The sequence below is a fragment of the Erinaceus europaeus genome, chromosome 1 (assembly GCF_950295315.1).
Source record: "Erinaceus europaeus chromosome 1, mEriEur2.1, whole genome shotgun sequence".
NCBI classification, from domain to species: domain Eukaryota; kingdom Metazoa; phylum Chordata; class Mammalia; order Eulipotyphla; family Erinaceidae; genus Erinaceus; species Erinaceus europaeus.
In genome coordinates, this window is record NC_080162.1 from 21,328,749 (window position 1) to 21,351,325 (window position 22,577).

Consider the following 22,577-nt stretch of genomic DNA (forward strand, 5'->3'; position numbering starts at 1 on the left):
TGAGTCTCTTCACCCAGCAGAGAAATGGCCTACTCCACAAGGAAGTCTGCAAATGCCATGATTGTCTCCCTGTTGTGAGTAATAGCAGTTACTGCCACTGTCCCAGACTGAGGATCTACTATGTGCCTAGTACTCGACTGTGCATGTCACATTGATGGGTGACCTTTCCCAGCACATTTGAAAGAGTCAGAGTGAATTTCTGACACTCCAAAATGTTTGCTACCGGAGGCCGGGTGGTAGCACAGCGGGTTAAGCGCACATGGCACAAAGCACAAGGACCGGCATAAGGATCCCGGTTCGAGCCCCCAGCTCCCCACCTGTGGGGGAGTAGGGGTTGCTTCACAAGTGGTGAAGCAGGTCTGCAGGTGTCTATCTCTCTCTCTCTCTCCCTCTGTCTTCCCCTCCTCTCTCAATTTCTATTTGTCCTATCCAGCAACAACAACAGCAGTAGCAACATTAAAAATAACAACAACAACAATGGCAACAACAAGGGCAACAAAAATGGGGAAAATGCCCTCCAGAAGCAGTGGATTTGTAGGGCAGGCACGAAGCACCAGCTATAACCCTGGAGGCAAAAAAAAAAGTTTGCTACCCCCCAAGTCTTGAGCACGGCACTGCTGGTATTCTGACACTGGAATCATGTGTCTCTAATGATTCACTTAGGGTTAAAAACCAGACTGTATAAACCAGAGTGTATAAACCAGACTGTGAAGCACTTGCGGGATCCCAGTACTTACAGAGGGGTTTAGACAACTGCAAAATGCCACACACCAAGCCAGAGCATTATTGCCTTGTCAGCATCTATTAGGAGATGCTCAGTGGATAGGCAATGCATTTTCACAATAATCATTCCTTAGTTACTGGATTTCCTCATGTTCTCCATCTGCTCTCCAACTGGTCTCTGATACCCCCTCCTCCTTGAGACAACTCTGGGGTTTGCCTGGCATAGCTGCAATCACTGTTGTTGGGTTGTAACAAATACATGCTCTTCCTGCCCACAGTAACCTTGCATCAGAGCCCAGAGCCACAAAGGCATGCCTGCCCCCCAGTTTATCTCAGTAGCTGGCTGAGCCAAGGCTACGGCCCAGCGGTGGGTGTGTTCTTCCTCATCGCCATGTTGGGTCCCTGGACAGTGTCCAGAAGGCTCAGAACACATAATGATGGGCAGAAAACCTACCTCCTTCTCTTTCCACTCTGACCTTGCCAGCATCCTCCAAGGAGCCTCCCTGTCCCAAAATAGCCACTTACTGGCTGAGATCTGGCTATAGCCTATCTCTGGGTTATATGCACCATTTGCTGTGGGAGAGATGGGTTCCCAGGATGCCCAAGATTAGGCCCTGTAAGAGGGTGATAGTGGGGGGCCGAGCTGCAGTGCATTGGGTTAAACACCCATGGCATGAAGTGCAAGGACCGGGTAAAGATCCCAGTTTGAGCCCCTGGCTCCCCACCTCCAGGGGGGTCGCTTCACAGGTTGTGAAGCAAGTCTGCAGGTATCTATCTTTCACACCTCTCTCTGTCTTCTCCTCAGCTCTCAGTTTCACTCTGTCCTATCTAACAACAATAACAATAACAGCAATAACAACAACAAAATGGAAAAAATGGCCTCCAGGTGCAGTGGATTCATAGTTTAGGCAACGAGTCTCCGCAATAACCCTGGTGGCAAAAAAAAAAAAAAAAAGAGGGTGATGTGATGTTGGAAGAGTAGATGTGGGCCATTTGTAAAGCATGGTGATACAGGAGAAGAGCCTTGGGAACAGATATACAAACCATGGAACTTCCAAGGCCACTTGAGAAGAACACAAAGATCATAGAAATGCTCCCATCCCCCGTCCATATTCTCAGTAACAGACAAGCAGCAGGACAATAAAGACTTCAGCCTGGCAAGGAAGCAGCCACTTCAGACTCGCCAAGCTGGGGCTGGGTGGGACTCAGCTTTCCCAAGTCCTGGGCAGGGCTGCCAGTGGGAGGGAAGGTGTGTGGTTATAGACAAGGAGGGAGCCTTGCTGACCTGCTGCTCCAGAGCCCTTCTTTGAGCTTCATTTCTAAGAAGGATGGGCCAGGGCTGTACATCACCACCAGGCCCAGGAATTTGGGCTGCAGTAGCATAGGCAGGGTGACATCATCAGGCCTGCGTGTCCATGCCACGGCCTGATCTGCTACCAAGGGTGGGTGGAAAAGCTGTGTTTGGTCAGGTTGGGGGGTGGAGAGAGTCAGTTTATGGCCACTCTCTGGTTTGGAGTGAGCTGGTGAGAAGTGGATACAAAGCACAGGGCATCCTGGAGGCATCTGGAATACTGGGAAATTTCACTGAGGAAATATCACTAGAGTTTAGTCATGAGGAACAAGGCAGCAGCTGGGAGGGCATGCATTGACTATATCAACTCAGCTACCACCACTAGACCCCCAAATATAGTGCCTTCAACTGGGCAGAAAAGTGGGCCTCTTTAAAAAAAAAAGTTAAGTGTTGGGAAGATAGCATAATGGTTATGCAAAATGCTTTCATTCCTGAGGCTCTAAGGTCTCAGTCCCCAGCACCATCAGAAGCCAGAGGTAAGCAGTGCTCTTGTCCTCTATATCTTTCTGTCTGTATCTCTCTCATTAAAATAAGTACAATTTTTTAAAATTTATTTATTCATTTATTTTTATCACCAGGGTTATCTCTGGGGTTCAGTACCAGCTCCTCCTTGAAATCATTTTTTTCTTTTATTTTTTATGATAGAGACAAGGGGAGAAAGAGAGAGAGAGAGAAAGAGAGAGAGAGAGACCTGCAGCACTACTTCACCACTTGTGAATCTTTCCTCCTGCAGATGAAGAACTGGGGCTTGAACCTACGTCTTTGCATATGGTAACATGTGTCCTCTACAAGGTATATCACAACCCAGCCCCTCGGTGGGCCTCTTAGCAAGTTAGAGGACCAAAGTCTCAGGCTGGAAGGTGGCTGTGCCATCCCAACCTTGTGGTTTCTACCTCTGAGCCCCTGGCAGCTGCATGTTCTCAACCCTTCCTGCACAAGAGAGAAGCCCCAATGTGTTGGGCAAAGGGGCCTAGTGAACTCTGTGCTCAAACCTTACAGAGCAGAACTTGAAGGGGGGGGGTGGGCAATAAACATCACTTCTGCACCTGTTCTGCTAAATTAATGGCCATCCTCAGTGCAGCGGCAGCTAGGCATGGTTATTTTGCAGGGCAGCAACATGAAGCACCAGCGTAACAAAGGCTCTGGGAATGAGGAAAAGGCTGGAGTGTCTGAAATGGCAAGCAGTGTAGGGAAACTGAAGCACAGAAGCAGTGATAGGCAGTGAGGGTGAAAAAAGAAAGCAAAGGACCAGGTTGAAGTACTCTGGATCTCTGTCCAAGGGAAGGCCGATACTTTCCACCCTGAGGGTGATTGATTAGTAATGTCTGCCTAGAAGACTATGTGAGGTCAGATCCCGTGTCTGTTGTGGCTTAGCAAATGTGGTGATCACTTAATGGTGTCTGCCATGGGTATAGGTGTGGTGGGTCACAAGTCCTATGATGGAGCTAACCTCCACATGAGGAGATACCGTATCAGAGAAGGTAAAAAGAACAGGAATGTGATTGATGCAATTTGTAGTCAAAAGTAGTAACTGGCAGGGATGTGAGGAGTGGTTTAGAGAGGAGGGAAACTCCTACCAGCAACAAAAGACTGATTCTGTGAACCAGGCTTCATGTTTGTTTTGTTTTCCCTCTACTGCTATTTATGTTCAGGTTGTAACTACCTCTCCAGGCTGGTTGTTTTCTGTCTTGTTGGTGCCAGTACTAAGAATCCACCACTCCTAGCAGCCTTTTTCTCCTCCTCCTCCTCTTCCTCCTTCTCCCATTCTTCTTCCTTCTTCTTCTTCTTCTTCTCCTTCTCCTTCTCCTTCTCCTTCTCCTTCTCCTTCTCCTTCTCCTTCTCCTCCTTCTCCTTCTCCTCCTTCTCCTCCTCCTCCTCCTCCTCCTCCTCCTCCTCCTCCTCCTCCTCCTCCTTCTCCTTCTTCTCCTTCTCCTTCTCCTTCTCCTTCTCCTCCTTCTCCTTCTCCTCCTTCTCTTCCTCCTCCTCCTCCTCCTCCTCCTTCTTCTTCTTCTTCTCCTTCTCCTTCTCCTCTCCTTCTCCTTCTCCTTCTCCTCTCCTTCTCCTTCTCCTTCTCCTTCTCCTCCTTCTCCTTCTCCTCCTCCTCCTCCTCCTCCTCCTCCTCCTCCTCCTCCTCCTCCTTCTTCTTCTTTAATTGGATAGGGCAGAGAGAAGTTGAGAGGGGTGGGGAGGTAGGGAGAGAGAAAGAAAGACACCTGCAGACTTTCTTCGCCACTTTTGAAGCATCCCCCCATCATAGGTGGGGAGAAGGGGCTCAAACCCCAGTCCTTGCAAACTGCAACATGTGCACTTAACTGGCTGTGCCTCCAGCCTCCAGGCTCAGTTTTTTCCCATAGGTCATGAGAACTGGTGCCTACACACGCTGAAACCTTATCTTTGTTTAGCCTCGCTGTATGTACCCTGGTGCCAGATTTTTCTTCCATTTGCCTCATGACATTTTTACATGGGCAGACTCTATAGTCAGATCTTCCATTCCAAAGTCAGTTCCTTTCCCCACACCTGGGCTGCAGAGGGAAGAACCATAGACCATCCCCCACCAAACATGCACGCACACACACACACACATACACACACACACACACACACACACACACACACCTTTTTTGTAGGTTTCTTCATTAATTCCAGAAGGAGATAAATTAGACCCAGTTGTCCTTTGGTGAAAATTAAGTATTGGCAGAGATGGTGGTCACTTGAGGAAGGACACTTAAACTAAAGAAGTACTGTTTTTTATGTACCCTGTCTTATATGCAAGTGTCAGGCAGATCAATACGGGGCCACTGGTGATTCCCCTTTTAAAACACATGCCTGAGAGCCACGTGGGACGAGACTCTCCTATCTGATTCAAATTCTCCCTTATCTGCTGCAGCTGGGGGATGGAAGGGAGGCTTTCACATGTTGTATCAGCTTCCTTGTCGCCTTGCATCTGTAGTCTCGTCTCATAACCTAGTCGAACTTCCAGACACCCAGGCTCAAACCCACCAGAATAGCAAGATGCCTCCCTCTCCCCACCCACTTCACTCCATGGATTGTTGAGTTCTGCCAATCCCACTCCTCTGTTTAAAAGTCGTGTGTGGCTCCCCAGTGCTCAGACACGCCATCATTCCCAAGGATAAATCTATTTCATCTCTCTGCCTCCACCTCTAACCAGTCTCCCACTGTGCAGTACTCCTGTGCTTTCAGGGAAACTGGCACTGCTCGCATGCCCTGCCTGAAGATGAGTGTGTTAGCTGTGTACACCCACTAGCGCTGTCTCAGGTAGTTTGTTTTGTATTTGCCCAGGGAGTGCTCAGCCCTTGCAAGCCTGCAGTAGCATCCTCACCGCCTCCTCCCTCTGTCCCAGTCACCACAGCCTTGGCCATTCACTTGACTGTTTGATTACTCTGTTAACATACTGCCTGGTGTGGGCTAAATGTAGACTCCAAGTAAAACCACCTACTGGGACAAAGTAATTCATCTTCAAACTGGGAAGTAAAGCTAGACCAAGATATACATACCTGCAAAGCTTTCTCCCTAGGCTGCAGCCATTAGACATTTGACTTAGATTCCATGGATGCCTGATAGTGAAACTCCACCTGAGACTTTCACACAGAGAGGAAACCCTGTGTGGATTTCCAGCCAAGAAACACCTCCCTTGCTCACTAATCCCGCTGGACAGCCTCTCTCACACCCCCACTGTTGTAAATTAACTTAAAAGTTGGTTTTGCGGGGGAGACGGGCTATTGCTGCTTGCGGTGCATAGAAGCTGGGAGCTGGGAACTGGTTTAATCAATACAAGGTTTATTAGGGTGAAACAGGTAAAAGGCAAAATAAGCAATTATCATCAAGGGTTAAGCATACACTAGGTCTATAAAGTCTCAATATGGTTATCAAAGTTTAGTCCCATAAGATAAACAATTATCAGCTCTGGCAAAGGTTGCTCATGGCTGTAGAGGGGTCTAAAAGTTTATTGGCTAACAGAGTCACACATGTTCAGTTCCCAGGAGAAGTAGACATGGCGGATGGATGCCTGGAGCACCACCGCCAAGACGCTTCTGACCAGGAGAAGAAGCCGCAGGCAAAGAGAGTTCTGGCTACTATCCTTTTAAGTCTATTCAGCCTACCCACAATGCTTTGCACACCAGCATGTGTCACAGACATCCCATCTTCAAAGGGTGCATGCTAAAGCCAGAACCCTTTTCTCACACCTAGCCCCTTCCAACAGGCCTCCTTTGAAGCCACCCTTGCACACACCGAGGACCTAGGCTGGCACCTGGGACTCAGCTTGGACACCACCTCACACTTTATCAGTCACTGAGCTCCACGGGTCCCATTCCACAGATTTCTTCTGCTTCCATTACTCCCACGATCTCACCTTACTTGCTGCTATAGGCCCTAACTGGACCCCTTCCAGGACCCACACTCGGAATCCACAGCATTTCTTTCCCCCTCCCACTCAAATTAATACACAAAACTAATTGAAACACTGAAGTGCTTTCCAGGAGCCTTATGCTAAGACCTAGCTCCCTAGTGTGCCCCACCCCCCCCCCCCCCCCCCCCCGTTCTCATTGTCCCTTCTGCATGCCCTGCAGGCTCCACCAGGGCCCCAGTATCTCTGCTCCTCTGCATTTGGAGAAGAGACACTTTGAGTGAAGGAGGCCACTCCAAATGAGAGCAGGGGTATAGTGTTTCAGAAGCTAGATAGCCTGTACTCACAAAGACTCATGCCTGAGGCTCAGAGGTCCCAGGTTTGACCGCCAATACCACTATAGGCAAGAGCTGAACAATGCTCTGGGAAAAAGAAAAAAGAAAAAAGAAAATCTCATTAATGTAACAAAAAACACCTTAAAAGTCAGATACCCTGTTGGTACAGCTCCAACACTGGGCTCCAAACCAGGTACTTCCCATGGTCTGTGGGAGCCCATCACCAGCGAGCAGCTTGTCCCCAGAAGGAGCTGGCTCTTACCTTGGACAGGAGGACTAGGGAAGCCCCCAGCCCTGCTGAGGAGGGGGGCCAGGGATCAGGCGTGGGAAGGTGGCTGCAAGAAAGGCCCCACCTGCCCTGGAAGCACCTCTGCTCTTAAGGCCATCCGTTCTGCGTTTTAGAAATGCCTGGGGAATTCTCTAAAGTTAATTTCTTCCCCATTTCCTCTGAAAAGAAAAGAAAAAAAAAAAAATTCCAGATCCCTGGTCCTCCTGGACAAGGCTGATAATGTGTTTCTCCTAGATCAGAGCTGATAACAGCTGGGTGGTCACTGGGATTTGTAGAGAAATTAAAAGAAGGAAGTGGAGGGTTCCGGAAAGGCAGTGTGCCTCAGCCAGAGAGCTCTGCACTGGAAATGGGTCCCTTTCTCGGCGTCCGAGCACTGTCCTTTCTCTGGGTCCAAGTCTCCTCTGTCCAGAAGGAGAGCCAAACGACTTTGAGGAACTGGGCAACATGTGGTAACTCGTCATCTGAACTTGTGAAATGGTCTTCAGCAAGCTGCCCCCCCAGCCCAAATACTCACATAAACTGGGAGGGTGCCCACTGTACCGTGTGTGTCTATGGGGAGTGGAAAAGCAGAGGAAACCAGAGGAAGCAGAACGGAACTGTGTTCTAGTATATTGAGTTACGGTGCTTTCATGAGTAGAATGCCGAACCAACAGGGACTGGTGAACTTAAACTCCAGATTGAGCAACACCAGGACACATGAATCTCAGCCCACTGGAGGAAAAAAATAAATAAATTTAAAAATATCTTTACATGATACTTCATGTATTTTATGTATAATATTTATGTATCTTATGTTGAACTATAATTGTAAATATATTTGTATTTATTCACCAGAAAACTGCTCACCACTGGCTTATAGTAGTGCTGGGGATGGAACCTGGACTTCAAGGCTCAGGGATGAAAGTATTCTTGCATAACCATTACGCTATCTCCCCAGGCATCCCCCTCAAATTATAATATAATTCAGCATGCAGTATTTTTTGAATGCTGATTTTATAATATAAAATAGCATATGACACAATAGCTTGTTCAGGGAACATAGACCTAACAAGTAAGTACATCAAGGAATGCGAAGGAGTGATAAACATCAGATTCTGGGGGAAGATGTGCAAGGCAGAGGCTGGGGATCCCTATAGCCTCAACTAGACTGGTAGCTACTAAACTGGATGGTTCATTCTAACTTTTGGTAGCAACTCTATTAAACTAGAATTCATCTGACCTCATCAATGTATCCAGGAACCCCTCCTCCCCAGAGCCCTGCCCCACTAGGGAAAGATAGAAACAGGCTGGGAACACGGATCAACCTGCTAATACCCATGTCCAGTGGAGAAGCAATTACAGAAGCCAGACCTTCCACCTTCTGCACCCCATAATGATCCTGGGTCCATGCTCCCAGAAGGATAAAGAATAGGAAACCTTCCAACAGAGGGGATGGGATACGGAACTCTGGTGGTGGGGATTGTGTGGAATTATACCCCTCTTACCCCACAATCATTATTGAATAAAAAACTATAGATATATAATTCATCAATATCATCCACCTACTTAGAGTGTATAATCGGATGATTTTTCGTATATTCACAAAGTTGTGAAACCATGAACACGGTCAATTTTAGAACATTTTTTCATCACCCCCAAAATAAACTCCATTCTTGTTAGGAGTCATCCTCCACCCCCCACCCCCTTCACCCACAACAACCCTGTCAGCTCCAGGCAACCACTAACCTACTTTCTATGTCTATGGATTTATTGGAATGTTTTCAAGATTCAGATATATTGTAAAGGAATGAATGAATATCAGAACTTCATTTCTGTATGTTGAGGAGTAAAGCTGTCTCTTTTTTTTATTATTTCTTTATTTATAAAAAGGAAAAATGGACAAAACCATAGGATAAGAGGGGTACAACTCCACATAATTCCCACCACCAGATTTCCATATCCCACCCCATCCCCTGAGAACTTTCCTATTCCTTAACCCTCTGGGAGTATGGACCCAAGGTCATTGTGGGATGCAGAAGGTGGAAGGTCTGGCTTCTGTAATTGCTTCCCTGCTGAACATGGAGGTTGACTGGTCGATTCATACTCCCAGCCTGCCTCTCTCTTTCCCTAGTGGGGTGGGGCTCTGGGGAAGTGGAGCTCCAGGATACATTGGTGGGGCTGTCTGTCCAGGGAAGTCTGGTCGACTAGCATCTGGAACCTGGTAGCTGAAAAGAGAGTTAACATACAAAGCCAAACAAATTGTTGAACAAGCAAAGCTGTTTCTATTTATGCCTCTTTGAGTGTCCACAACATGGAAGGTTAAGCATTTCTTAATCATGTAGTTGAACAGAGGGTGTTGGTGATTAGAGGATGATGAAAAGGTCCTTCAGGCCTGACTGTCACTAACTGGCATTCTCTACTGGCAAGGATGTGTCTGTCATTGCTTGGACTTTAGGTCCAGTGTAGCAGCCTTCAACCACTTCTGGGCTCATAGCAGTAGTGATGACCTTCCTAGGGCTCAGTGGTTGAGGCAGGTGACTCATGATGCTGTACTACCCTTTACATACCCTCTGTGATACTATATGACCCCCTTTCCCTCCTCAGGCTCTGCTCAGTATGACCCCACCCGAGACATCCTCCTGACTCCTCTGCATGGAGTAGCACCACGGCAGCCCTTTCTGCTGTGCTCACTCAGAGTTACCTTCTCACAGATGCTCAGCTCCATGGGGAGGTAGGCCTGGGCAGGCACCGAGGGTTAACGTTCCTGCAGGCCCATACTTTTGCTGGGTCTCTGTCTCCACCACTGTAAGTGGAAGATGCTCTTGTCTACCCAATGGACCAGAAATAATAGTCAAGGAGATCATGATGTAGCATTTCTCCTAATCTTTTCTTGATCATGGTCTGCTTTTGTGTTTCTCACTCCTCCACTGCCAGTCCTCCCTGCTCTGTGGGAAAGAGCAAGAGTGACTGGCTTTAGTCACAGTGGTGCACAGTTTACCTGCCTGTGGAGAGGCAGTCTAAGATCAGGAGTGTACAGAGCACTCTGGTCAGGCCTCTGTTTCCTGAGAGAGAAATGGACCATCTTTGTAGCAGGGAGGACTCTGGGACTATGCCAGCAGTTACAAGGGATCTGACTTCCAATAGCCTGCAGTCAAATCTCAGTGATTCCCTCCTATTCTTTTTTGGTCACAAGACTGTAGATGAGTTACTTTCTTGAAATAATGTAGAATGGGGATAATGGTAGTACCCATTTTATTGGGCTCTATATGGGACCAGGCATATTCTTGACTCTAAACTAATTATTAGATTTATATTATGCCGGTCCCAGTTCAGGGCGCCATTTTCCAGGCTGGGCTAGCTTCGCGGACGGAGACAGATGACCAGGGACTCATGGCTGAGCTGGGAACGCAGTTCAATCTTTATTGACGAGTGGGGATGCAGTTCAACAATCTAATCTCTTCTAATCTTTCTTCATTCGAAAGCTCTGTCTTTTATGTCTGAGGTGGAAGTGTCAGGAAGAGGAAATACGTAGGATAGGGGGTGGGGAGAGGGAAAATAGCGCTCAAACCAGTGGGGGTTAAACCAATGAAAACAATGATTATGTAAATAGACCACAACATCAAGCAATACAACAGAAGGGGTCTTAGAAGCAGAATTTAGAAGCAGACCAACAATATTATTTATTTATTTATTTATTTATTAGATAGGGAGAGAGAAACTCAGAGGGGAGGGAGAGACAGAGAATAAAAGAGACAGAGAGACATCTACAGCCTTACTTCACCACTCATGAAGCTTTCTCACTGCAGGCGGGGACCAGGGGCTTGAACCCAGCTCCTTGCACACTTTAATGTGTGCACTTAATCATATGTGCCACTGCCTGGCCCCTGAACTGATTATTAGCTGCCCTGATGATGGTGGTCATGGTGATACTGATGATATTGAATAGAAATGGAATTCTGATGAACTGGGACCATGAGGCAAAATTTCAGTCTCCTCTACCCAGCTGCCCTCAGCCACACAGGGTCCTGACACATGGCCACACGGGGCCCTAGGGTGCATGGAGAACAAGGCATGATACATAGAAATCATCAGTACCCCTCCCTCCCCCATTTCTCTCTCTGTCCTACTGGAGACCAAGTTGCAAAGCCACTTAACCCCTCTTAGTTTTCACTGACTCATCTTCTATGTAAATAAATGACCTCACAGAGGGATGCAGAAGTCCTTGGTTGGTGAGTCCTGCACAGACTAAAGATACTGAAGGGAAAGGAATCACTGAGAGGCTGATAGGCTGCACTGAGCACTGGAGGCTGTAAGCACAGGGCCGTGGACCATGGCTGAGGGGCTTTCATACCTAGTCAGTGATGGGCTGTTAGCATGGGATGCTGAGAATGCTACTAACACTAGTGTCAGATGTACTTGGAGCCCTGGTTATGAGAAAGACTGACTCGTCCTCTCTTTACTCCACTGTCTCCAGTCTGGAGTTGGCACCACTCTGCTGGGGGGATTGGCTTCCCATAAAACCCATGTTCAAGCCCCTCATCTGTAGAGAGCGAGGTAGTCAGCAATGCTGTGTGGCCCAAGAGAGAGAGGACTAGCCCTAGGATTCTGCAGAATCTCTAAAGCCCAAGGCTCAGCTGGCTGGCTGCTGGGTGAGCTCAGAGTAGGTGGCAGCACCACTATCTATCCAGCTACCTGCCTCAGAGAGACCGATAGAGGAGACTGGGAAGAAGAGCAGCCACTCCAGTGATAAGCCCAGACATTTGCAGCATATATATCAGAGCTTTTTCCTCAAGAGGGCAGGAACTATGCTGAGAGTCATTAATCATCACCCCCCATACCTCCCACTACCTTTCCTCCATCAATAGAGTCAAACCAGGCACCAAAGGCCGGGCTTCTGGTCTACTCTGTACTGTCTAGCACTGCAGGCAGCCTGTGGGCTACATCCAAGGTGTCTGTGACCCACTATGGGTTAACAGCTGCCCCAGGGCCTGTGTTCATCACCACGACTCAGTGACAGCAGTGACTCAGACACAGCTTTCCTGTCCAGAGTTAGTGGGTCCTGAACAAAAGCATTAGTGTCACATTTGGAAAACTTAAAAAAAAGAAAGTGGTGTGTGTGTGTGTGTGTGTGTGTGTGTGTGTGTGTGTGTGTGTGTGTGTAGAGCTGGTGCCTCATATAGGCACAATATTACCACTCTGGAAGCATTTTTGTCCAGATAGACAGACAGACAGACAGACAGACAGACAAAGAGACATGCAGTAGCAGAGCTTCCTCCAGTGCCATAAGACCTTATGTGGTGCTGGAGTTGGAAGCTGAGTTACAAACATGGAAAGACATTCTCTCTATATAGCCTGAGGAGTAGTAATGTTTGAAGAGAACTACCAGGAAAGATTCCTTGGAAGAAATGGCATTTAAAGTAGACCTTGGAAGACAAATAAGATGTCTGTCAGTAAATGAAAGCATTCTGGCAGAATATTGTAAATAAAGAAGACAGTGAATCAGTGAATGAATAGCCTGAGGAGCTTGCCTAACGCCCTTCCCCTCTCCAGAGGAGAAGGAACGATCTAGAATGGCTTCAGCAAGTCCATTTTGGGGGGGAATTCGTGGAATAAAGTTGGAAAGAAAAGTTGGGGGTGGAAGGAAGCTGATCACAGAGCAACTTAGACAACCCCCTGGAGATGCCATGGAAGGTCGTCAGAACAGGGTTGGCACAAGCCAGCTGTGCATGTCTGCAGTGTGGAGGCTGAGTGAATCCAGACAAGGAGCCAGGGAGAGTCTTCAATAGCCCCCCCTTTTTTTCCAGGAAATATCTCCTTTATTATTCAGTCTTGTTTGTGTATTCTTATTAGTGATTTAAAAATGATTAACAAGATGACAAGATAATGGGTACAATTCTACACAGTACCTACCACCAGAGTTCAGTGTCTCATCCCCTCCATTGGAAGCTTCCCTATTCTTTATCCCTCTGGGAGTAGGGACCAAAATTCTTTATGGGGTGCAGAAGGTGGAAGGCCTGGCTTCTGTAATTGCCTCTCCACTGGACATGGATGTTGTCAGGTTGATCCATACTTCCAGCTGCCGGGCTAGCTTTGTGGGTGGGAGAGAGAGACGACCAGGGACTCATGGCTGAGTGGTACAAATTTCAGTCTTTATTCATGTGGAACACAGTGCAATCTAAGCTATCTCTAATCACAATCCTGTCCTTATATATCCTGAGGCGGAAGTGTCAAAGTCCAAAGAGGATGTACATAGGATAGGGAATGGGGAGAAGGAAAAAGCATGCAAAACAGTGAGAATTAAACCAATGCCCTGGAGGCAGGGCAGTGCTTAGTTAACAGTGGTTATGTAAATAGAATACAGTATTAAGCAGGGGGGATTAAACCAATGAAACAGAAGGGGTCTTAGAAGCAGAATTTAGAAGCAGACCAACATTTCCCCCTTTCTTTTTTAACTAATGGCCATAGTATCAGGATTGTGGGGTGAACAGAAACCTATATTGTACAGGCATTTTCAAAAGAACTTGCATAAGACATGGAGGAACAAATAGGAGAGCAGCAAGAACCAGTGTGATGCCAAGGGGAGGCCTGAAGAGGCGTTTCCTACCTCAAAGGGCAGTGCCTAGCAGGTGAAAGGGCATTTCTTGCCTCTGGGGACATCTTTTGCCTCAAAGGGCGTTTTCTGTCTCTGTGGGCATCTCTTGCCTCTGGGGCATTTCATGCCTCAAAGGGTGTTTCCTGCCTCTGTGGGCATGATGTAGTAAGGAGGGGGGGATTCATGCCTCTGGGGACAGGGCCTGCAGGTGAGGGGACGTTGCCTATAGAGTCCCAAGGCTGCTGGCTGCAAAGTCCATGGACTGCTGTGGTGAATCCAGGCAAGGAGCCAGGGAGAGTCTGCAATGCCCCCCCCCCTTTTTTCCCAGGAAATATCTCCTTTATTACTCAGTCTTGTTTGTGTATTTTTATTAGTGATTTAAAAATGATTAACAAGATTATAAGATAATGGGTACAATTCCACACAGTTCCTACCTCCAGAGTTCAGTGTCTTATCCCCTTCATTGGAAGCTTCCCTATTCTTTATCCCTCTGGGAGTAGGGACCAAAATTCTTTATGGGGTACAGAAGGTGGAAGGCCTGGCTTCTGTAATTGCCTCTCCACCGGACATGGATGTTGGCAGGTTGTTCCATACTTCCAGCATGTTTCTATCTTTCTCTAGTGTGGTAGGGCTCTGGAGAGGTGAGACTCTATGACACATTGGTGAGATCATCTGCCCAGGGAAGTCAGGACGGAATCATAGTAGCATCTGTAACTTGTTGGCTGAAAGACAGTAAGAAGGACAAATTGTTTAATAAACAGGAACCCAGATGTAGGAATAGAGCAGTTGAAATTAGGGGTCTTCATGTGGGAAGAAACTAGGAAGTCTATTTTAGGTATTTTCCAAGGGGCCCATGACTTTTGTAATTTTTTTCCTGAGCGTGACAGCTAACATAGGTTAACAAAAGTATTGTCTGGAAAGGGGGTGTCAGAGTTGGGAACATGACTATAAAGCTGGATTAAAGCATAGAGTAGCACCAAAATATGAGGAAAGTATAATGCTCCCAGAGTGGTAACATCTTGCTTGTATGAGGCACCAGCTCTACACACACACACATTAACTATTAACCTCATTAATCTGACCCAGGGCCCATAGACTCATATTTAGCACAAGAACCTGTGCAGCCTCTGACTGTCTGAGCTCACAGCCCTTGGTCACAGCTGGGAAAATTCTAGGCTGCACTTATTTCAGGACCAGTCTTCCTCAGGTGGTGTAATATGTTGACCCAGCCACCTTCAGAGAATGGGGCCATAGCTATCATTTCTGCTCTACAGTGAGGACAAGGTCCTGGAAGTATCCACAAGAGGGCTTATACTGATGTTCCTGATGGAAATGACCAGTGATGGTAGAGAGGGGGAATCTATTGGATGTCTAGGCCCTTCAAATCTATATGGGAATCCTAGGATTCTCTGACTAGAGTCCCAGATGGTAGGGTGGTGCAATGGCCCTCCCTTTTTTAAATTTTTTATTTATTTAAAAAGGGAGACATTAACAAAACCATATGATAGGAGGGGTACAACTCCACACAATTCCCACCACCAGATCTCTATATCTCATCCCCTCCCCTGATAGCTTTCCCATTCTTTATCCCTCTGGGAGTACGGACCCAAGGTCATTGTGGGTTGCAGAAGGTGGAAGGTCTGGCTTCTGTAATTGCTTCCCTGCTGAACATAGGCATTGACTGGTCAGTCCATACTCCCAGTCTGCCTCTCTCTTTCCCTAGTAGGGTGGGGCTCTGGGGAAGCAGAGCTCCAGGACACATTGGTGGGGTCCTCTGTCCAAAGAAGTCTGGTCAGCATCATGCTGGCATCTGAAACCTGGTGGCTGAAAAGAGAGTTAACATACAAAGCCAAACAAATTGTTGAACAGTTATGGACCTAAAGGCTGGAATAGTGCAGATGAAGTGTTGGGGGGTACTCACTGCAGACTATTGTGTTCTTTTGCTTTCAGGTGTATATTTTGCCCTAGTTTATGGATACGTGTGAACATATGCTCTATGCCAGGAGACCTGGTCTATATCTAGGTTTTGGGACTTTGTTAGGAAGTGAAACACCTGGAGTGGAATTAGAGAATACTATGAAAGGAAAGGTCTCACCAGAGTAATGAAGCTGAAGGGTTGTCATTCCACACCTGAAGTCTCTGGACACAGTCTGAAGTGAAGCATGCTGAGGTGGCACTCGTTGCATTGATTAGGTTGTGATCGGCAGATGCAATATTATTTGATATGAATTGAGAGAAGCATTCAGGAAAGTGCACCCCACCCTAAGGTTCCAGGACTGGGGCAAATATAGGCTCTGTAGTGGAAATGTGAGGTTCCTGCTGTCTTGTGGTTCAAGAAGACAATGGATATTGTTATCATCACATTATTTGGTAATTGTGTTAACTTTGAAAAGTCCCTTTGTTAGGACTTGCTGTATAATACCCAGCATTTTGAATATAGCTGTGCCACCGGTTGCTTCTGTTCTCCCTGGTCTAGGCTTTTGAAAGAGTCAACATACCAAAGACTCAGCCTATGTATTAAAAAGACTCAGACTGTGTTTTAAAAAGTTTGAGGTATACAATCAATTTTCCCCTCTCATATTAATTAGTGATTTATATGACTATAAATTAATAGGAGTGTACATAAACACCGTTCCCACCACCAAAAGACTGTGTCCCATCCCACCCCCCACACACCACCCCAGGAAGCCGAATGTCCACCCTTACCCTTAACCCAGGGTTTTTACTTTGGTGCCCTACTCCAGATTTAGTCAAATCCTGCTTTTAGTTTCCATTTCTGTTCTTCTTTCTCAGCTTCTGTTGATGAGTGGGATCATCCCATACTCATCTTTATCTTTCTGACTTAGCTCACTTAACATAATTCTTTCTAGCTCCATCCAAGATGGGTCAGAGAAGGTGGGTTCATTGTTCTTAATAGCTGCGTAGTATTCTATTGTGTATATATACCATCACTTTCTCAGCCACTCATCTGTTGGACACCTGGGTTGCTTCCAGGTTTTAGCTATTATGAATTGTGCTGCTATGAACATAGGTGTACACATATCTTTTTGGTTGGGCATTATGGAATCCTTGGGGTATATCCCTAGGAGAGGAATTGCTGGGTCAGATGGAAGGTCCATGTCTAGCCTTGTGAGTGTTCTCCAGGCTGCTCTCCACAGAGGCTGGATCAATTTACATTCCCACCAGCAGTGCAGAAGGGTTCCTCTGTTCCCACAGCCTCTCCAGCATTTGTTGCTGCTGTCCTTTTTGATGTATGCCATTCTCACAGGAGTGAGGTGGTATCTCAGTGTCGTGTTTATTTGCATTTTTCTGACAATCAGAGACATAGAACAATTTTTCATATGTTTGTTAGCCTTTTGGAGCTCCTCTGAAGTGAATGTTTTGTTCATATCCTCTGCCCATTTTTGGATGGAGTCATTTGCTTTTTTGGTGCTAAGTTTGCTGAGCTCTTTGTATATTTTGGTGATTAGTCTCTTGTCTGATGTATGGCATGTGAAGATCTTCTCCCATTCTGTGAGGGGTCTCTTTGTTTGTGTGATAGTTTCTTTGGCTGTGCAGAAGCTTTTCAATTTGATGTAGTCCCATTGGTTTGTTTCTGCTTTAGTCTTCCTTGCAGTTGGGTTTGTTTCATCAAAGATGCCCTTGAGGTGGGAAAGTGTTCCACCAATGTTTTCCTCTAAGTATTTGATAGTTTCTGATCTAACATCCAGGTCCTTGATCCAGTTGGAGTTGATTTTTGTTTCTGGTGAGATAAGGTGGTTCAGTTTCATTCTTCTGCATGTTTCAACATAGTTTTCCCAGCATCACTTATTGAAGAGAGCCTCCTTCATTTAATAATTTGGGACCCCTTATCAAAGATTAGATGTCCATAGGTGTGGGGGTTTAGTTCTGGGCTTTCAATTCTGTTCCACTGGTCTGTGTGCCTATTTTTGTTCTAGTACCAGGCTGTTTTGATGATGATGGCCTTATAATAAAGTTTGAGATCTGGGAGTGTAGTGCCTCCATTTCTGTTTCTTTTCCTCAAGATGGTTTTGGCAATTCTAGGTGTTTTCTGGTTCCAGATAAATGATTGTAGTTTTTGTTCTATTCTCTTAAAGAAGCTTGGTGATACTTTGCTGAGTATCGCATTAAATTTGTATATGGCTCTGGGGAGAATATTCATTTTGATGATATTTATTCTTCCAATCCATGGACATGGGATGTCTTTCAATTTCTTGTTATCAGTTTCTATTTCCTTGAATAGACTCATAGTTTTCAGTATACAAATCTTTCACTACTTTGGTCAGCTTTATTCCTAGGTATTTTATTGATTTTGCTGAAACAGTAAATGAGAGTGATTTCTGGATGTCTTCTTGTTCAGGTTTAGTGTTTGCATAAAGAAATGCCACTGATTTTTGTACATTGATTTTATAGCCTGACACCTTGCTACATTGCCTAATAACTTCCAGTAGTTTTCTGCTGGATTCTTTAGGTTTTTCTATGTATACTATCATATCATCTGCAAATAGTGAGAGCTTGACTTCTTCCCTTCCAATCTGTATTCCTTTGATTTCTTTCTCTTGCCTGATAGCTATGGCAAGAACTTCCAATTCTATGTTGAAGAGTAATGGTGATAGTGGACAGCCCTGTCTAGTCCCCGATCTGAGGGGGAATGCTTTCAGCTTCTGTCCATTGAGCATGATGTTGGCTGTAGGTTCGCTATGTATGGATTCCACTATCTTGAGGAATGTCCCGTCTGTTCCTATTTTTTGTAGTGTTTTGAGCATGAATAGGTGTTGGATTTTGTCAGAGACTTTCTCTGCATCTATTGAGATAATCATGTGTTTTTTGGATTTGCTTTTGTTGATGTGGTGAATGACATTAGTGACTTATGTATGTTAAACCTGCCTTGCATTCCTGGGAGAAAACCCACTTGGTCATGATGAACAATCTTTTTGATATATTGCTGTATAAGGTTAGCCAGGATCTTGTTTAATATTTTGGCATCTATGTTCATCAGAGATATTGGTCTGTAGTTTTCCTTTTTTGTTATGTTCCTATCTGCTTTTGGTATCAGGGTGATGTTGGCTTCATAGAAGGTGTACGGGAGTGTTCCTGTTTCTTCGGTCTTGTGGAAAAGCTTTAGAAGTATGGGTATTAACTTTTTCCAGAAGGTTTTGTAGAATCAGTTTGTGAAACCATCTGGTCCAGGACTTTTGTTGCTGGGGAGATTCTTAATAACTGTTTTGATTTCTTTGTGATTGGTGCATTTAGGTTTTGTAGTTCTTCTTGCTTCAGTGTTGGCAGGACATATATTTCTAGAAATTCTTCCATTTTTCCAGATTCTCTAGCTTGGTGGCATATAGTTCTTCATAGAAGTTTCACATGATTTTATGGATTTCTGTGGTGTCAGTTGTGCTATCTCCTCTATCACTTACAATTCTATTAATTTGAGTCTCCTCCCACCTTTTTTTCTTAGTGATTCTGGCTAGGGGTTTGTCAATCTTGTTTAATTTTTCAAAGAACCAACATTTGGCTTCATTGATCTTTTGTATGGTTCTCTTATTTTCGATGTTGTTTATTTCTGCTCTAATTTTAGTGATTTCTGTCCTTCTGGTTGCTTTAGGGTTCCTTTGTTCCTCTTCCTCTAAGTCCTTAAGGTATGCAGTAAGGTCGTTTATTTGAGCTTTTTCTTGTTCTTTAATATGTGACTCTATGGCTATGAGTTTCCTTCTCAGTAGTGCTTTAGCTGTGTCTTAAATATTTTGATAGCTTGTGTCTTCATTTTCACTTGTTTCCAGGAACATTTGAATTTCTTGCTTGAGTGTCTCTCTGACCCAGTGGTTCTTAAGCAGTATGTTGTTTAGTTTCCCAATTCTGTGTCTTTTTAGTAATTTTCTGTTTGTTGTTAAATGTTAGCTTTATGTCCACTGTGATCTGAGAAGATACTTGGGATGATTTCAATGCTCTTGAATTTGTTGATGCTGTCTTTGTGCCCTAACATGTGGTCTATTCTTGAATATGTGTTGTGTGAATTTGAAAAGAATGTGTATTATGGTTTTGGGGGGTGAAGCACTCTGAAAATGTCCAGGCAGTCTAGTCTGTCCATCTCTTCATTTTATTCTCTTGTTTCTTTGTTGATTCTCTGCTTTGTTGATCTGTCTAATTGTGAGAGTGGGGTGTTAAAATCTCCCACTATTATTGTATTACTATTGATGTATTTTTGTAGTTCTTTAAGTAGGTGTTTGACGTATTTAGATGGCCCCTCATTGGGTGCATAGATGTTAATAATTGTTAGGTCTTCTTGGCTGATTGATCCTCTAATCATTATGTAATGGCCTTGCTTATCTTTTATTACTTTATCTATTTTAAAAATCTATTGTGTCAGACATGAGAGTGGCTGTTCCTGCCTTTTTTTGTGGTCCATTAGCCTGTATGATAGTTTTACATCCTTTCACTTTAAGTCTGTGTTTATCTTGTTGAGTCAGATGGGATTCTTGCAAGCAGCATATGGTTGGGTTATGTTTGCTGATCCATCCTCCCACTCTGTTCCTTTTGATGGGTGAGTTTAATCCATTGGCATTTATTGATATTATGGATTGAATGTATTGTAGTGCCATTATTCAACAATTTTTTATTTGCTGTGATATATTGCAAGTATTATAGTCATGTTCTTGTTTATAAAAGGTCTTTTAGAACCTCTTTCAGGGCAGGCTTGGTGATGGTTGCCTCCTTTAACTGTTGTCTGTCTGAGAAGGTTTTGATCCCTCCATCTAGTTTGAATGAAAGTCTAGCAGGATATATTATCCTTGGTTTAAACCCTTTTTCATTCAGGGCTCCATAGATATCTTGCCATTCTCTTTTGGCAGACTTCTCCACTCAAACTCTAAAAGCCAAGTCTTATGGGTTTTCCCCTGTATGTGACTGTTTTTCTTTTGCAGCCTTTAGGATCCTTTCTTTATCCTTACTTCTTTTCATTGTAACTATGATGTGTCTTCAGGTCTGGGTTGATTCTGTTTGGGACTCTCTGGGCTTCTTGAATCTTAATGTCCTTTCTGTGTTTCAGGTCTGGGAAGTTTTCTTCTATAATTTCCTCTAGAATGTTTACTTCCCCTTCCTCTCTTTCTTCCTCTGACAAGCCAGTTATATGGATGTTACTTCTTTTGAGATCATCCCATATGTCTCTGTTGTTGTTTTCTTTTGGTATGCTTCTAATTCTGCTTCTAAAACCCCTTCTGTTTCATTGGTTTAATCCCCCCTGCTTAACACTGTATTCTGTTTACATAACCACTGTTAACTAAGCACCGCCCTGCCTACAGGGCATTGGTTTAATCCCCACTGGTTCATGATGTCTGTTTGCTCCGCCCACTCTCCTAGTACACCCTGATTTCCACCAGTCTTTTTCACTCCACCCTCTCTATGTCACATCCTGTTTCCACCCTACTTGGTGAGTATATATAAAGACAGGATTGTGATTAGAGATAGCTTAGATTGTGCTGTGTTCCACATGAATAAAGAGATACTGCTTCCCAGCTCAGCCATGAGTCCCTGGTCGTCTGTCTCCTGCTTGCGAAGCTAGCCTGGCAGCTTTAAGTGTCTCTCAGTCTCTTTTTGAGCTCTTTTACTTCTTTCTTAGTTTTCTCTAGCTCATCCTCTGTCTGGATAATTCTGTTTTCTGCTTCTGCTAGTCTGCTTTCCCTTCCCTCAACTTCTTTCTTCAGTTCAGCTATTTCAGCTTTCAGTTCTCTAATTACCTCGAAGTAGCTAGTATTTTCCTAGAGGGTCTCATCTGTTGTTTCCCTAATTCTGCTAGCCATTTCCTCCATAGTTGTCTTCATTTCTGTGATTGTTAAGTTTACTATTGCTTGCATACTTTTCTTATCTATGATTAATTCTGACTGATTTGTGGTTTCTTCTGGGCTCCTGTCTTCATTCATTGCAGTAGCAGTTTTATTTGCTCTTGGTTTCACCATTTTTTATTGGTGTGTTTTTTATTTTTATGTTCTGTTGTTCTTCAGTTGTTGTGTTTTGAGTACAAGGCATGCTATACTCAATACCTTTATGACAAATGCAGTCACCAACCCTGGAAATTACAATAGTAACTGAAGCAAAGATTGAAGCAGTTTAACCAATGCCAGTTATCCAAACAATGCCTCCAGTCCAAGAAAAAATAGCAACCAAATCCAAATGAAGAAGAAAGATACAAGAAAAAAAGGATAGGAAGAATATACTATTATGCAAATCTACTGCCCACTGTAAATTCTAGGGGTAGCAAGAGGAGAAAGGGAAGTAGAGAAGAGACACAGAGAGAGAGAGTCAACTTTTAGTCAGATTTCTTCCCCAAAATAATTCACAAACAAGTATCTGTGAATTCAGAAAGCAGAAGGAGGAAGGAAGAAAAGAAGATAAGAATGAGAAAAATAAAAGAAAATAAAAAAAGAAAATAAAAAATAGCAGTGAAAGGAAATAGTTTTTTTTTTTTTAATTAGCTAGGAGGAGGGAGAAGGGGGAGAGTGGATAGAGGAGGTAGGTAGAGTGAAACAAGTTCCTCTCACAATGGATAGGACACCCGGTCACCTAGCAAAGGAAAATACACTAAAAGTTCATTTTGATCAACCTTAAGGAGGGGGGGAAAGGACACACGTATATATAATAGTAATAATAAAATAGGACAGAGTAAAAAAAAAAACCCTAACACTCAGTCTGCAGCTTGGATGGCTCCCAATTGTCTCAGGCAGTTTGAGCAAAGACAGCCAGTTGTTAAAAAAAAAAAAAAAAAATCCTTCAGGTAGTCTTTCCTAGGCCTTGTAAGGCTCTGATTGGTCAGATACATTGTCATTCCAATTGAGCTTGAAAAGAAAAAAAAAAAAGAGCAAAGGGAATCAGAAAGGAAAAGGATTGGAATCACATCCCTAATTAGCCAGGAATCTTGGAAAAGAAAAAAGCTCAGCGGGGAGCCTGCT